We start from the raw sequence: 15,592 nt of genomic DNA, 5'->3' as shown, positions 1-15,592 counted from the left end.
AGCCGCCTTTTCACCTCTCGCCTTGTCGCGTCAATTTGCATATTCCCTCCTTATTGGCTGTGGGCGCCACCATCTTTGTTGCAGAGTTATGGTCAAATTGCATATTCTGTCTTTATTAGATAGGATTTTTTATTGATTTCAGAGAGGAAGGGAGAGAGGGAGGGAGGGAGGGAGGGAGGGGAGGGAGAGAGAGAGAGAGAGAGAGAGAGAGAGAGAGAGAGAGAAATGTCAATGATGAGAGAGAATCATTGATATTGATCAGCTGCCTCCTGCGCATCCCACACAGGGGATCGAGCCACAACCCAGGCATGTGCCCTGATTGGGAATCAAACCATGACCTCCTGGTTCACAGGTTGATGCTCAACTATTGAGCCACCCTGGACAGACAGATCTTTCTTATAGAAGTTTATTTTTAAAAATTTCTATTCCTCTGGACTTCTAGGAATTTATCTTTACAAGTTAATCATCAAACGGCGGTGGGGGGAGTGGGGAGAAGTGGGCTAGAATAAATGGGGGGAGAAGGGAACATCTGTAATACTTTCAACAATAAAGATTTTTTTAAAAAAGTTATTCATTGAGCCCTGGCCAGTGTTTCTCAGTGGTTAGTGTCGGCCCAAGCACCAGATTCAATTCCCAGTCAAGAGCCAGTACCTGGGTTGCAGGTTCACTCCCCAACCCCAGTTGTGTGAGGGAGGCAACCAGTTGAGGTGTCTCTTTCATGTCGATGTTTCTTTCTCTCTCCCTCTCTCTCTCTCTTTCTTTCTCTCTCCCCCTCCCCCGCCCCCCCCCCCCACCTCCCCACACTGCCACTCTCTCTGAAAAGCAGTGGGAAAAATATCCAAATATCCTCAGGTGAGGATTAACAAAAAAAAAGAGTTAATCATCAATAGAGAAACAATTTGTTTCTTTCCTTGAAATAGGAAAAGTATATTTTTCTAGTGTATAATATTTCCATAACTTTCATTCATGGATTTTCAACTAATTTCAAACTAATATTCATAGATGAATCATCTTTTAGTGAAGGTGTCTATAAAATTATCGAATTTTTTAAGAAAAAGTTAATCAGACATGGGCACAAAATATTACATAGGAAAAAAATATTACAACCTAAATACCTAACAGGAAAATGGTTAACTCAATTATGGTTTGCAATTTGAGTCTATAGTAATTAAAAATGAAGTTCACATATTGTATTAAGAGTTTTTTAAAAAATTTAAAATGAAATAAAATTATAAAACAAAAGGCATATGATAGTCCCAGTACACACTAAAATGAATAGAATATTCCCATACATCAAAATGACATACAGTGGACAGAGATCCTCTATGGACGGTAGTACAATGGGTGATTTTTATTTATTTTACATATTCGTTTTCAGTTTTTCTATAAGTAATGTGTAAATTACTCTGGTAATCAGGAAAAAAAATAAAGTTTGTAAGAAAAATCACTACAGGTGTAAAATCAGTAGATTGATCAAATGTGGTATTTATTGAGAGTGTTAGGGAAATTAAGCAGGAACAATTATTTTTCAGTTGAAGATGATGATGGGTTCACCCTATGTGTTGGTTTCAGATGGCAATGAGAAGAACTTAGCTGATATAGAACATTACATAGTAAATCAGCCAGAAACCCTCAAGAGAAACATACTAAACAGGAACATAGATACATCTCTACTGTAATTGGGGGAAACATTTTTTAACATGTCAAGTTGTAACAGAAGGAAGCATCTCTCTGCAGAAAAGTCATGTTAAGTCACTGTTTGCTCAGGTGAATCCGTGGCGAATATATATATATTGGGTATTGCCTCCACAAAAAGATGCATAATGAAAATATGAGTATTAGCAGCAATTCTGTATGCTTCCCTCCACCTCTCAGTACTAATTAAAAGGGAAGGCCAAGAATCACATTGAAGAATAAGTACCAGAAAGTGTATAAGAGGTTAGCCCAGAAGACCTGGTCCATAGCTATATATGCTCTTTGATAAGAATAGAGTTTTAAGAATCTGAAATCAGTTGACCCTTTGGAGAAACCCAGAAGCTTACCACATACATCACAATGAAGTTCCCACCTCCTGTCCCACACTTGGAAAACATAAGACTAACCACTCTAAACATCCTGTTTCATATATCCTCTTATACCCTGCCACTTAGAACACACCCACCTTCTAAAGTCTGTGACAGAATGTCATAGTACCTCCTTGGCTGGTACTATAGCATTCTGTCACAAACTTCAGAAGGTTTAAGGACTGGCAAATTTGGAATCTCATGGTTTGATGAGAGAACAGTTAAACAATAACCCCCACAGCAAGAATCAGCTTATTTTCCAGGTCCTGGTGATCTGGCATGTAGTGAATCAGGACCCTTGAGGTGTCATGTAGTCTTCATTGACCCTCACAAGATGGCTGCCTATGACCAGGCCGGCAGGGGGGTTAGTGAGGGATGACCAAATGACTGAACAAGCAGGCTGCGTGGGGTGACCAGGCCGGCAGGATTGTTAGTGAGGGACGACCAAACAACTGAACAGCAGACTGCGTGGGGCAACCAGGCCGGTGAGGGGAGCCGTGAGGGGCAACCAGGCCGGCAGAGGGGGGGCAGTAAGAGGCAACCAGGCCAGAGGGGGGCAGTTAGGGGCGACCAGGCCGGTGGGGGGAGGGTGCAGTTGGGGGCAACCAGGCAGGCAGGCAGGTGAGCGATTAGGAGCCAGTGGTCCAGGATTGTGAGAGGGATGTCCAACTGCCAGTTTAGGCCCGATCCCCCGAGGGGTCCTGGATTAGAGAGGGTGCAGGCTGGGCTGAGGGGATTTACCCCCCCCCCATGCACAATTTCATGCACCAGGCCTCTAGTTTTTAATAAAGGAAGAACTAGAGGACTGGTCATTAGGATCAGAAAAATCTCTGAGGTGACCTACATGATCCCATCTATTACCCTCTGATGTTTCCTATTAGAATTAGAAGTACATCATTGCTTACCAATATGAGGAGAGAGCAAGCCCAAGATTCCAACTCAGGAAGCAATTTTGGCTTATAAGTGAGAACTGAGTCACTCTGAAGGCTGATCTTGGAGACTCATGTGGAGTGTTTGGACTCAATTTAGTTTACCACACCTCTTGCTCATCAAGGCAGACCCATAAATCAGGAGACGCAGCATGGCGTTCACCTGCAGGGCAGTTAACAGTGCCACTTCCCAGATGTTCTTCCCCAAGGAAGTGGCATGGTGTCTGCTATGGCCCCAAAAGAACACTTATAGAGAGTCTAGTTGAGACATGTGTCTGGACAAGATCACAGAAGCTATAAGAAAAATTGGGATCAGGTCTCTAGGTGAAACTTTTTGCCTAGAGGGCCCTCTTAAACTCTGGCAGATCAAATCTAGGGAATTATATTTAACGTACAAAAATGTGAACTTAGGGGGAAAATATATTACATATAAATACATACACACACATGTATATTGCCAGAGTTCTCAAAGTATGGTCTGTAGGCTCCTGGAAGCCCCAAGGCTTTTTTAGGGAGTCCATGAAATCAAAATTGTTTTTATTATAATTCTAAGGTATTACTTTTCACTGTGTTGACTTTTGTACTGATAGTACAAAAGCAATGGGGGTAAAAATTGCTGGTGCCTTAGGCCAGTGGTCGGCAAACTCATTAGTCAACAGAGCCAAATATCAACAGTACAATGATTGAAATTTCTTTTGAGAGCCAAATTTTTTAAACTTAAACTTCTTCTAACGCCACTTCTTCAAAATCGACTCGCCCAGGCTGTGGTATTTTGTGGAAGAGCCACACTTAAGGGGCCAAAGAGCCACATGTGGCTCGCGAGCCGCAGTTTGCCGACCATGGCCTTAGGCAGTGGTATCAAACTGTATAGTAGATAATTTAGTCTTCCCCACTGAGCATTCAAGGGGGGGGGGGGCAGGGGCAATTTTACTCAGGATGAAGCAGGAAATTTTATCTTTATTAAAACTTGACCCTTTAGTACATGTATTTTAAAAATTCAGTGTCAGGCCCGGCCAGTGTTGCTCAGTGGTTGAGCATCAACCTATGAACCAGGAGGTCGCAATTCGATTCCCAATCAGGGCACATGCCTGGGTTGTGAGCTCGATCCCCAGTAGGGGGGCATGCAGGAGGCAGCCAATCAATGATTCTCTCTAATCGTTAATGTTTCTATCTCTCTTCCCCTCTCCCTCTCTGAAATCAATTATAAATATATATATATATATATATATATATATATATATATATATATATATATATATATATATATATTAAAGCTCTGCACCCTTCTAAAAAAATTCAGTGTGAAGAAATAGAAAGTGTACATAGAGCACTTCTGCTGTACCTTGGCTGTTTTCAGGTACATTGATTGTCCAAAGTACATTGAGTGATTGTCTCAGAAAAACACTTGTGAAACTATTCTGTTTTCAAGCTGAAGTAACCACTTCTTCATAAAACAACATTTTTACTTGAAAGCATGACTAACATGAATTTTGGTAAGTCAGACATGTGTATTTGGCAGATATTTTCTGGAGCCTGCCACTTGAAGGAAAATAGTATTTGTTTCCAATTATAAAATTCAAGTATTGGGGCAAAAATGAGGATTTTGGAAAATTGTATTCACTGCCATTGGTTGACAGTTTCCTAAAATGTAAAGATTTTTTTTGATAAGGTAGGTGATGTTATTGACAAATGTGGTTCTTTATATTATACTAGTGGCCCGGTGCACGAAATTCGTGCATGTGTGTGTGTGTGGGGGGGTGTTCCTCAGCCCGGCCTGCACCCTCTCCAATCTGGGACCCCTCGAAGGATGTCCTACTGCCGGTTTACAGGGATCAGGCCTAAACCAGCAGTCGGACATCCCTCTCACAATCCAGGACTGCTGGCTCCAGCCGCTCACCTACCTGCCTGCCTGCCTGATTGCCCCTAACTACTCTACCTGCTGGCCTGCTTGCCCCCAACTGCCCCCCCTGCTGGCCTGCTTGCCCCCAACTGCCCCCCCTGCTGGCCTGCTCGCCCCCACTTTCCCTCCCCACTGGCCTGCTCACCCCCAACTGCCCCCCTGCTGGCCTGCTCACTCCAAACTGCCCCCCCCCCCCGCTGTCCTGATCACCTCCAACTGACCCCCACTGACGACCTGCTCACCCCCAACTAGCCCCCCTGCTGATCTGCTTACCCCCAATGGCCCCTGCTGTCCCATCCTGGCCTGATCACCCCCCGGCAACCCAAGGTCCCAGCCCCTCCTTTTTTTCTTCTTTTTTTTTTTTTTTCAGCACCTCCTTGAGCGGAGGCCAGGGTCGACTGGAAGCAAGTATCTAGGATTTATTTATCTTCTATAATTGAAACTTTGTAGCCTTGAGCAGAGGCCAGGGCCGGCCAGGGTGGGCGGGAAGCTTGGCTTCTTCCATTGCTGGGGCAACCCAAGCCTCCTGCTTGCTCCAGCTCCGTGGCCAGCTGCCATCTTGGTTGGGTTAATTTGCATACTCGCTCCTGATTGGCTGGTGGGCATGGCTTGGCATAGCAGAGTGGTGGTTAATTTGCATGTTTCTCTTTTATTAGTGTAGACCAGTGTTTGGCAAACTGCGGCTCTCGAGCCACATGCAGCTCTTTGGCCCCTTGAGTGTGGCTCTTCCACAAAATACCACGGCCTGGGTGAGTCTATTTTGAAGAAGTGGCGTTAGAAGAAGTTTAAGTTTAAAAAATTTGGCTCTCAAAAGAAATTTCAATTGTTGTACTGTTAATATTTGGCTCTGTTGACTAATGAGTTTGCCGACCACTGGTGTAGACTAGAGGCTGGATGCACGAAATTCATGCAAGAGTAGGCCTTCCTTATCCCGGCCGTAAGCACGGCTTCCCTCTGGCACCTGGGACCCGGGCTTCCCTCACAGCCCCGGCTTCCTCCAAAGGTCGTCCGGAAGGACATCCAGTCTAATTAGCATATTATGCTTCTATTATTATAGATACTGTAATATGTCAATATTTGCAAGATCTGCATAACTCATTGAACCAAGATTTCCCAAATGACCAATGCATGATTTTACAAAACCATGCATGAGTAAAAAAATCATCCAAAGATAGACCAATGGATTTTAATGTAACAGAATACAAAAAGTGTTCTTTATATATTCTAGATACTAATAGTTGTTTAATTTTGGTGTGCTTTTAAAGGGGAATAACCAAAATTATCTGAAAAAGCCATTAAAATTTTCCTCCCTTTTCCAACTACAAATCTGTATGAGTCCAGATTTCTTTGTATTCTTAAACTAAAACACTATATTACAGTTGACTGAATACTGAAGCAGATATGGGAATCCGTCTGTCTTTTATTAAGCTAGGCATTAAAAATTCTACTCTTTTTATTAATGTTTTTGCTTTGAAAATATTTTTTTCATAAAAATGTTGCTTATGTTCACATTTATGAAATGAACTTGCAGATTTTTTTAAATTCCTGTTTTAATTTATAATACAGTAAATATCGATAAAGCCCAGATACATAAACAAGAGCTCTTTGATTCTTAAATAAAAGCTCTTTGAGTCTTTAATAAGTTTTAAGAGTGATTAGGGGTTCTGAGACCAAAAAAGTTTCAGAACTGCTCGGCCGGTGTGATTCAGTGGTTGAGCATCAACCTATGAACCAGAAGGTCATGGTTCGATTCCCAGTCCGGGCACCAGGTTGCGGGCTCGATCCCCAATGGGGGGTGTGCAAGAAGCAGCCCATCAATGGTTCTCTCTCATCATTGATGTATCTAGCTGGCTTTCCCCTCCCTTCTTCTCTGAAATCAATTTAAAAAAATTTTTTTAAGAGAAAGACTTGGAAAGGGCATGTGAGAGTAAGGGAACTTCCCAACCGTTAAGGAGTTAATTTAGAAACCATGAAGTTAGAGCGCGCAGCGGGAGTGGGAGACCATGGCGTGGCTCAGTGGGAGCACCCTCCTCTGTGTGATCTGCTTGGAGAAGCCCAAATACCACTGCACCGCCTGGCCTGCCAAGCGCTCTACTGCTCTGTGACCTGTTTCCGGAAGCACAGAGCAGTGCATGCCGAAACTGTCTTGGATTTATAATATCAGCTTTTACTGCAAAAACTATAAAGCCCGAGGAAAACAAAGATGATGATGATTCTGTAGCTGATTTTCTTAATAGTGATGAGGAAGAGGACAGTTTCTTTGCAGAATTCAAAGAATTTAGGGGAGTCTGCATCATTAAGAAGCTTTCTGCTCAACCCACACCTTAGACAGCTGATGGTCAGCCTTGATCAGGTGGATGACAGGGGCAAGCTCATGAGAGCTGCATGCAGGAACCCTTGTTTGTGGAATTTGCCAGCTGCTGTTTAAGGACCGTGGAACCATCCCAGAATAAGGACCCTTAAAATGGATTATGGTGCTGTTTGTGCCTTCTCCCAGGAGACCAGCTCATGTGGGGCCCAAAGCAAGAGCAGTGATTTCCAGGAGGAAGACTTGCTGATGTAGGGTAGGTCACTCCGATCTTCACCTCCATTTCAGTGGGCTTAGGTGTCAGGCAGATGGGGGCGCTCAAGTAGCACACATTCAAAGTTATTTAAGTTATTTATCTTTAGTACAGTTAAGGTAGATATTGTAAGATAATTTATCAAGTTTCACACTTGTTTGAGTGAAAACTTGTTCAATATTACTAAATAAAATCAAGATGTGGTTTTGTGTAGAGGAGGAGGAAGAGGAGGAGGAGGAGTTGTTGTTATATGGTAAGGACAAGCTGTCAGAGGCCACAGAAGGTCCACTCCACAGTCTAGCAGAGGAGTCACGGCCATCCCCTAAAACAGCAGTACTCATATTCCCTTCCTCCTGCTCTGGCCCATTTCTTAAAATGACCTAAATGCTTTAATAACCTTTAAGAACCAACAATTCTTCTAGGCCACAAAACCACATGGTTAACTAGAAAAGGCCAACATGGAAAGAAATCAAGCTTAAAGAGAAAAGATGTATGTACTTTTCCACAGACCTCCACCTACCCTCTTCCTTTGCCTCCTACCATCCATCCCCTCTCCCTAACTTGAGCCCTGGCCTTCTTAGGCTATTACTGATTCATTAGGGATATGGTCACTGGCATGGAGAATTTTCAGGAATGATTTCAGTCTCCTCTATGACATTTACTGGCTGTGTGATTGAGCAGGTTACTCTCCTTTGGAACCTACTTTCTGCATCTTAGAGATGAGGTGATCTTCCAGCTCTGTGAGCCTATGGTTATTAATAAACAGGAAATATTTTCATATTGGAGCTAAGATCTGAAATTAACATATTATCATTGGGAAGAGCAGAGGACCAAGAGAGGGAACAACTGTATCACTGTACAGTATCCCCTTTGGACATGGATATATTCATGGGAGGTGAACAAACACAGGTTCTGAAAACAACCCGGAGAAATCTCCCAAGGCCATGGTTCTTCCCTTGGGTTCACTTAGCTGGTTGGTTCCTGGAGTTGGTATTAGAAAATTACCCAGTTCTTGCCCAGCAGTGGTAATTCCTTTGGTCTTGAAGGCCCTAGAGATTTTCAACCTCTTTGCTGTGCCCTGCTAATTAGATAGCAGGCTCTGCCCCCTACCTTAAAAAAAATTTTTTTAACAGCTTTAATGAAATATAATTCACATGCCGCACAATTCAAAGCATGCAGTTCAGTGGCTTTTGTTACGTTTGTGTTGATTTACAGAGTTATATAACTATCACATCTATTTTAGAACATTTTCATCACTCCTAAAAAGATCCTCTACCCCTTAGCTATTACCTTTCAATCCCCCAGGTCCCCAAACCTAGGCAACCACTAGTCTACTTTCTGTCTTTATAGTTTTGCCTATTCTGGGTATTTCATATAAGTGGAATTATATAACACTAGAGGCCCGGTGCACGAAATTCATGCATGGGAGGAGGGGTCCCTCAGCCCGGCCTGCACCCTCTCCAGGGGGACCCCTTGGGACTGCTGGCTCCTAACCGCTAAACTGCCTGTCAGCCTGATCCCCCTAACTGCTCTCCCCTGCCGACCTGATCCCCCTAACTGCTTTCCCCTGCTGGCCTGATCCCCCTAACTGCTCTCCCCTGCCTGCCTGATTGCCTCTAACCGCCTCTGCCTCAGCCCCGCCACCATGGCTTTGTCCGGAAGGACGTCCAGAAGGTCGTCCGGAAGATGTTCAGTCTAATTAGCATATTACCCTTTTATTAGTATAGATATGGTCCTTTGTGACTAGCTTCTTTTGCTTAGAATGATATATTCAAGGTTCATCCATATTGTAGCATGAATCAGTGTTTCATTCCATTTTGTGGTGGAAAAATATTTCACTGTATGGATATAATACATTTTTTTATTCATCAATTTGAGTTATTGGGTCATTTGGATTGCTTCCACCTTTTGACTATTGTGAATAATGCCTCTATGAACATTGGTGTACAAGTATCTGTTTGAGTCCCTGCTTTCAATTCTTTTGGCCATGTACCTAGAAGTGGAATTACTGCATCATACGGTAGTTCTATGTTTAACTTTTGGAGGAACACAAACTGTTTTCCAGTGCTGCTGCACCATTTTACATTCCCATCAATGATGTATGATGGTTCCAATTTCTCCACATCCTTATCAATACTTATTATTCGTAGCCATCCTGGTGGGTGTGAATGGTATCTCATTGTGGTTTTGATTTGCATTTCCCTGATGGCTAATGATGTTGAGCATCTCTTCATGTGCTCATTGTCTATATATATATTCAGATCAATATTTATTTAATGTCCGTTTTTAAATTGGGTTGTATTTTTATTGAGTTGTAAGTGTTCTTTATATATTCTAGATACAAGATCCTTATCAGATATATTACTGAAAATATTTTCTCCCATTTTGTAGGTTGTCTTTTCACTTTCTATATAGTGTCATTTAGAGCACAGAAGTTTTGACAATGTCCAATTTATTTTTTTATTTTGTTGTGTGTGCTTTTGGTATATAAGAAACCATTGTCAAATCCGAGGTCATGAAAACTTATACCTATGTTTTCTTCCAAGAAGTGGTTTAGCCCTTACATTTGAGTTAATTTTTGCATATGATATGAGGTAGGGGTCCAGCTTCATTCTTTTGCATGTAAATATCTAGTTTTCCCAACACCATTTGTTGAAAAGACTATTATTTCACCATTAAATTGTCATCAAAAGCCCTGGCCGGTTTGGCTCAGTGGATAGAGCGTCGACCTGCGGACTCAGGGGTCCCGAGTTCGATTCCGGTCAAAGGCATGTACCTTGGTTGCAGGCACATCCCTGGTGGGGGGTGTGCAGGAGGCAGCTGATTGATGTTTCTCTCTCATCAATATTTCTGGCTCTCTATCCCTCTCCCTTCCTCTCTGTAAAAAAACAATAAAATATATTTTAAAATAAATAAATAAATAAATAAAAAATTAATTGACCTCCCTAGTTGTTTTGGCTCAGTGGATAGAGCGTCAGCCTGCGGGCTGATGGGTTTGTTTCTGGACTGTCAATTCTATAGGTATTTCATTATGCCATTACCACACTGTCTTGATTACTGTAGCTTTGTAAATAAGAAACTGTGAGTATTCCAAATTGGTTCCTTACTTTCAAGATTGTTTTGACTATTCTGGGTTGGCCTCTACTGTTCTAACCCCAGGGGACAAGGCCTCACCCACATTGTCTCTTCCAAGATATTCATTATGGTAGACTACAACCCTAATCCTCATCCTCTCCAACCTCATCTTGCAATATGCTCTCCTTTCTCCTCCACTCTATCTACATGGGCCTCCTTTCTGTTTCTTAAACATTGTGAAATCCTTCCTGCCTGAGAGCCTTTGAACTGATATTCACTTTGCCAAAACTGCTTCCACTCCACTTCCTCTTCCCTATTCCTATGCCTAACTTCTTTTTGTCATTCAGGTCTCTGCTTATGTATTATCTTTTCAGAAAAGCCCTCACTAACCCCCAGTCTAAAGTAGTTACTCACCAAACCCTCCCTCTTTATCACATTAGCCGATATTATTACTCTACTAGAGGCCCGATGCATGAAAATTTGTGCAAGAGTAGGCCTTCCTTCCCCCAGCTGCTGGCACCAGCTTCCCTCTGGCACGTGGGACCCGGGCTTCGCTCCAGCCCCGGCTTTGTCCAGAAGGACATCTGGTCTAATTAGCATATTACCCTTTTATTATTATAGCTATTATTATTATTATCACTGTCTGAAATTATTTTGTGTATATATTGTTATATTTATTTATTTTCTGTACCCCCTCTTAGAATGGAAACTCCAGGACATCAGAGATTTTGTCTCACTTGACGCTGAATTCCTCCACATAGAACACTGCCTTGCATATAATAGATATTTAATATGTATTTAATGAATGAATGAATCAATAAATCAATCAAATATTTGTTCAAGCCCTGGACAGCCCCTATAGGAGGGATTCAGCACCAAGAAGAGAGGTAAGGAGCAGTGAATTAGCCCTCACACCAGGATTACTTTCCTTGTACTCACCTTCTCCTATTTTGCACCAGTCAGCAATTCCTCCCTCCTTTTCTTCAAAAGTTTCCCCAAAACCCTCCTAGCATCTGTCAACATTTGAGAAGTAGATAAAGGCACATTCCTGCCTCCTTCAATCTGTGCTCTGGATTGCTCTTGGGAAAAATGACCAAAGATGTCTCTGACCATAGTATATATGCACAAGGCCCATTTGCAAATACAAAAATCTACAGGCTGGAAAACATGAGGCACTGGATAAGGGGGCTGAAGAACACAGAACTAAGAAGCCAAGAATCCGGAATCTCAGACAAAGAGCCTAAGAATTCATATTATAACAACCTTTGATTCTAATGCCCACAAAAGTTTGAGAACCATTGTCCAACAGCTACAGACTAGACAGGAGAGGCTAGGTTACTGATGGAGAGATTTTCGATGGGTTTGGGAGGCTCTAATAACCCTCTGTACAGCCCTGAGTCTTTTAATTAAAGATCTTAAGGAATGTTACAGGCATCAATTAACTCTAGCAGTACCCTAGAATCTAGGCTTTTGGCCCTGTTTTACTGACAGAAAACTGAAGCCTATGGGTCAGTGCCAGGAAAGGAATAGCTCAGGCTCACATGGCCTGGGCTGAGCAAGCTAAGGGCTAAGTTTGAAGCCAGTACTGACCTCAAAAAACTTCCCCTTATGGAAGGGGTTCCCAGTCCATGTTTACCATGCTTTTACTGCAGGCAGATTTGTCTGGTTCCTTGTCACTCAGGTCTCAACTTAAAGGTCACCTCCCCAGAGAGACCTTCCCTGAACATCCACCTTAAGTCATGTCTTCCCCCATTTCCTATCATATTACCCTGTTTTCTTTTCTTTTTTTTTAATCATCACCCGAGGATATTTTTCCATTGATTTTTAGAGAGAGTAGAAGAGAGAGGGAAAGACAGAGAGAAACATCGATGTGGGAGAAATACATTGATTGGTTGCCTCCTGCATTAGCTTTGACCAGGGTCTGAGCCAGAGAGGAGCCTGCAACCTAGGTATGTGCCCTTGACCAGAATTGAACCCAGGACCCTTTGCCCCACAGGCCGACACTCTATCCACTAAGCCAAACAGGCCAGGAATATTTTATTTTCTTTAGAGTACTTGCCAGTATCTTATTTTTTGCTTATTACTTTTCTCCTTCACTATAATGTAAATTCCATGAAGTCAGAAACCTTATCTGATACAACATTGTCCATATTGAGTAAGTATTTGTTGACTATTTAAATAAGTAAATCCAGCCCTAGCTGACTTGGCTCAGTGGATAGAGCATCAACCTGCGGACTGAAGGGTCCCAGGTTCGATTCCGGCCAAGGGCACATGCCTGGGTGTGCAGGAGGCAGCCGATCAATGATTCTCTCTCATCATTGATGTTTCTATCTCTCTCTCCCTCTCCCTTCCCTCTGAAATCAATAAAGAAATATATATTTTTTAAAAATAAGTAAATCTAAATGAATATTTTCCGACAATATGTAGATGCTGTTGAAATAAGTAAATATGCAATTATCTAAATTTAAATGATACTTTGGAGATGTATTTCTTTTAGTAAGTAGATACTTAGACTATCGTGTTAGGATCCTTCTTTATAACATTAAAAAGGCCCATCAGAATTTCCATTTTTGTCATTGTATGTATTTAAATTTCTGAACAATCTCCTAACTAAAACAATCTCCTAACTAAACAATTAATAGGTTAAATATAATTTTTAACTTTAAAATTCCCAAATGAACTGGCACAAAAGTAAGGAGTTAGAATGACCCCAATATAAACTGTAACCAGAAACACTTCTCCTTGAAACATTTCTGTATTTCAAGAATGACACCATGTTCTCCTGGTTTTGGCTTCCATGTCACTAACCCCTCCTCAGGCTCCTCCTTTCCTGGTTGCTTCTCAACCTCTTACCTCTTAATACTGGAATGTTCCAAGATTTGGTCCCTGGGTCTCTAAATCCACAACCTTCGAAATCTTATCTAGTCTGTTTTAAGTATAATTTAGATACTAATAAACTTACAAATTTTTATCTCTGATTCAGATCTCTCCCATGAACTTCAGATTTGCATGTTCAGCTGCCTATTTGACATCTCTACTTGACTGTCTAAAAGTCATCATACCGCTGTAGCTGGTTTGGCTCAGTGGATAGAGCGTTGGCCTGCGGACTGAAGGGTCCCAGGTTCGATTCCTGTCAAGGGCATATGCCCAGGTTGTGGGCTCAATCCTCAGTAGGGGGCATGCAGGAGGCAGCCAATCAATGATTTTCTCTCATCATTGACATTTCTATCTCTCTCTAAATCAATAAAGATATATTTAAAAAATAAAAATGAAAAAAATAAAAGTCATCATACTTAAAATGCCCAAACGTCAACTTAGTGAATGGCAATTCCATTTTTACTGTTGTGTAGGCCAAAAACATTGGAGTCATTCTTGACTTCCCTTTTTCTCATATCCCACATGAGTAGAGGGAAGAAAATAGAAAAGAAAAAATAGACAAAAATAGCTCAATCAATCCAAAATAAGGTCAGAAAAATATAAAAGGGAAAAGAAACCAAAAAACAGAACAATAGAAAGCCAAATAAAACAAAACAAAACATATTAGTAATTGCTCTAAATATACTTAGTTCTCTAACTAAAAGCTGGGATTGTCAAATTGGATTAACAACAAAAACAAAATCTGAAGCGGGGGGTGGGGGGGTCATGCAGGAGACAGCCGATCAAGGATTCTCTCATTATTGATGTTTCTATCTCTCTCTCCCTCTCCCTTCCTCTCTGAAATCAATAAAAATATTTTCTTTAAAGAAAAGTCATGAAAGCCTAGCCTGCATGGCTCAGTGGTTGAGCATCAACCTATAAACCAGGAGGACACTGTTCGATTCCCGGCTGGGGCATATGCCTGGGTTGTGGGCTCCATCCCCAGTGTGGAGTATGCAGGAGGTAGCTAATCAATCATTCTCATCATTGATGTTTCTATCTCTCTCTCCCTCTCCCTTCCTCTCTGAAATCAATAAAAAATATATTTTTAAAAAAGTGAAATATATAGAATATTTTGAACAGTGTAATTAGTAGGTTAGCCTAATAGAAATAGATAAAAAAATTATTCAAAAAATTGGATTATAAACATTTTTAAGCACACATGGAACATTTATTTAAAAATGATCACATGTGAAACCATAAAGTTAGCCCCACAAATCTTTAAATGCAATTAAGTTAGAAATCAGTTACAAAAAAGATAATTAAGGGGGAAAACATATCTTTGGAATTTTTAGAAATGCACTTAACTTTTGGGTCAAAGAGAAAATAATGTAAAAATTAGAAAATACTTAGAAATGGCAATGAGAATACTGTATCAAAATTGTGGGATGCTGATAAAGGAGTATTTTGAAGGAAATCTATAGCAGTAGTGTTTACTGCTATAGATTTAGGAAATAACTAAGGCTTAAAATAGTGAGCTAAGATGTTGGAAAAATAGAATAAACCTAAAGAAAAATTATAGGGATTACTAAAGAGCAGAAATTAATAAAGTAGAAAAATATTCATTAGAGAAGATCAACAAAGCCAGAAGTTAGCTATTTGAAACTACTAGTGAAATAGACTGACTTCTAGCAAGAGTAACCAAGAACAAGAAAGAGAATGTACAATAATATTAAGAATGATAAGGGAACCATATCTAAATAGCTAAATGGGCTACATAGATTAACTAGATAAATAATATAATAATTTTATGCCAATAAATATGAAAAATGAATTTAATAGATTTCTAGAAAAATACAATTTACCAAAACTGGCTAAAAAGAAATAAAGAGCCTGAGAATCCTATAACTTGAACCTAAAACTGCTCTAAGAAAAATAATGTCTTTAATTAAAAATAAAATCCACCCTAGCTTGTTTGGCTCAATGGATAGAACATTGGCCTGCGGACCAAAGGGTCCTGGGTTCGATTCCATAAAGAGCACGTACCTTGGTTGGGTTGCAGGCTCCTCCCTGGCCCGGGCCCTGGTCAGGGCTCATGCAGGAGGCAACCAATCAATGTGTTTCTCTCACATAGATGTTTCTCTCTGTTTCCCTCTCTCTTCCACTCTCCCTAAAAATCAATGGGAAAATATCCTCGAATGAAGATTA

The 15,592-nt window shown here is 41.1% G+C and overlaps 1 pseudogene across 1 annotated transcript; it reads left to right on the top strand.

Annotated features, from left to right (window-relative positions):
• The first annotated feature begins 6,463 nt into the window (after positions 1 to 6,463).
• LOC307100265 (zinc finger HIT domain-containing protein 3-like) lies at positions 6,464 to 7,355 on the top strand (annotated as a pseudogene). Its single transcript has one exon. The product of its transcript is annotated as a zinc finger HIT domain-containing protein 3-like (transcript).
• The last annotated feature ends 8,237 nt before the right edge of the window (positions 7,356 to 15,592 follow it).

The sequence above is a fragment of the Cnephaeus nilssonii genome (genome assembly GCF_951640355.1).
Source record: "Cnephaeus nilssonii genome assembly, chromosome: 5".
Taxonomy (NCBI): Eukaryota; Metazoa; Chordata; class Mammalia; order Chiroptera; family Vespertilionidae; genus Cnephaeus; species Cnephaeus nilssonii.
The sequence above is the reverse complement of the archived record's forward strand: the minus strand, read 5'-3'. Positions and strand labels throughout refer to the sequence as shown.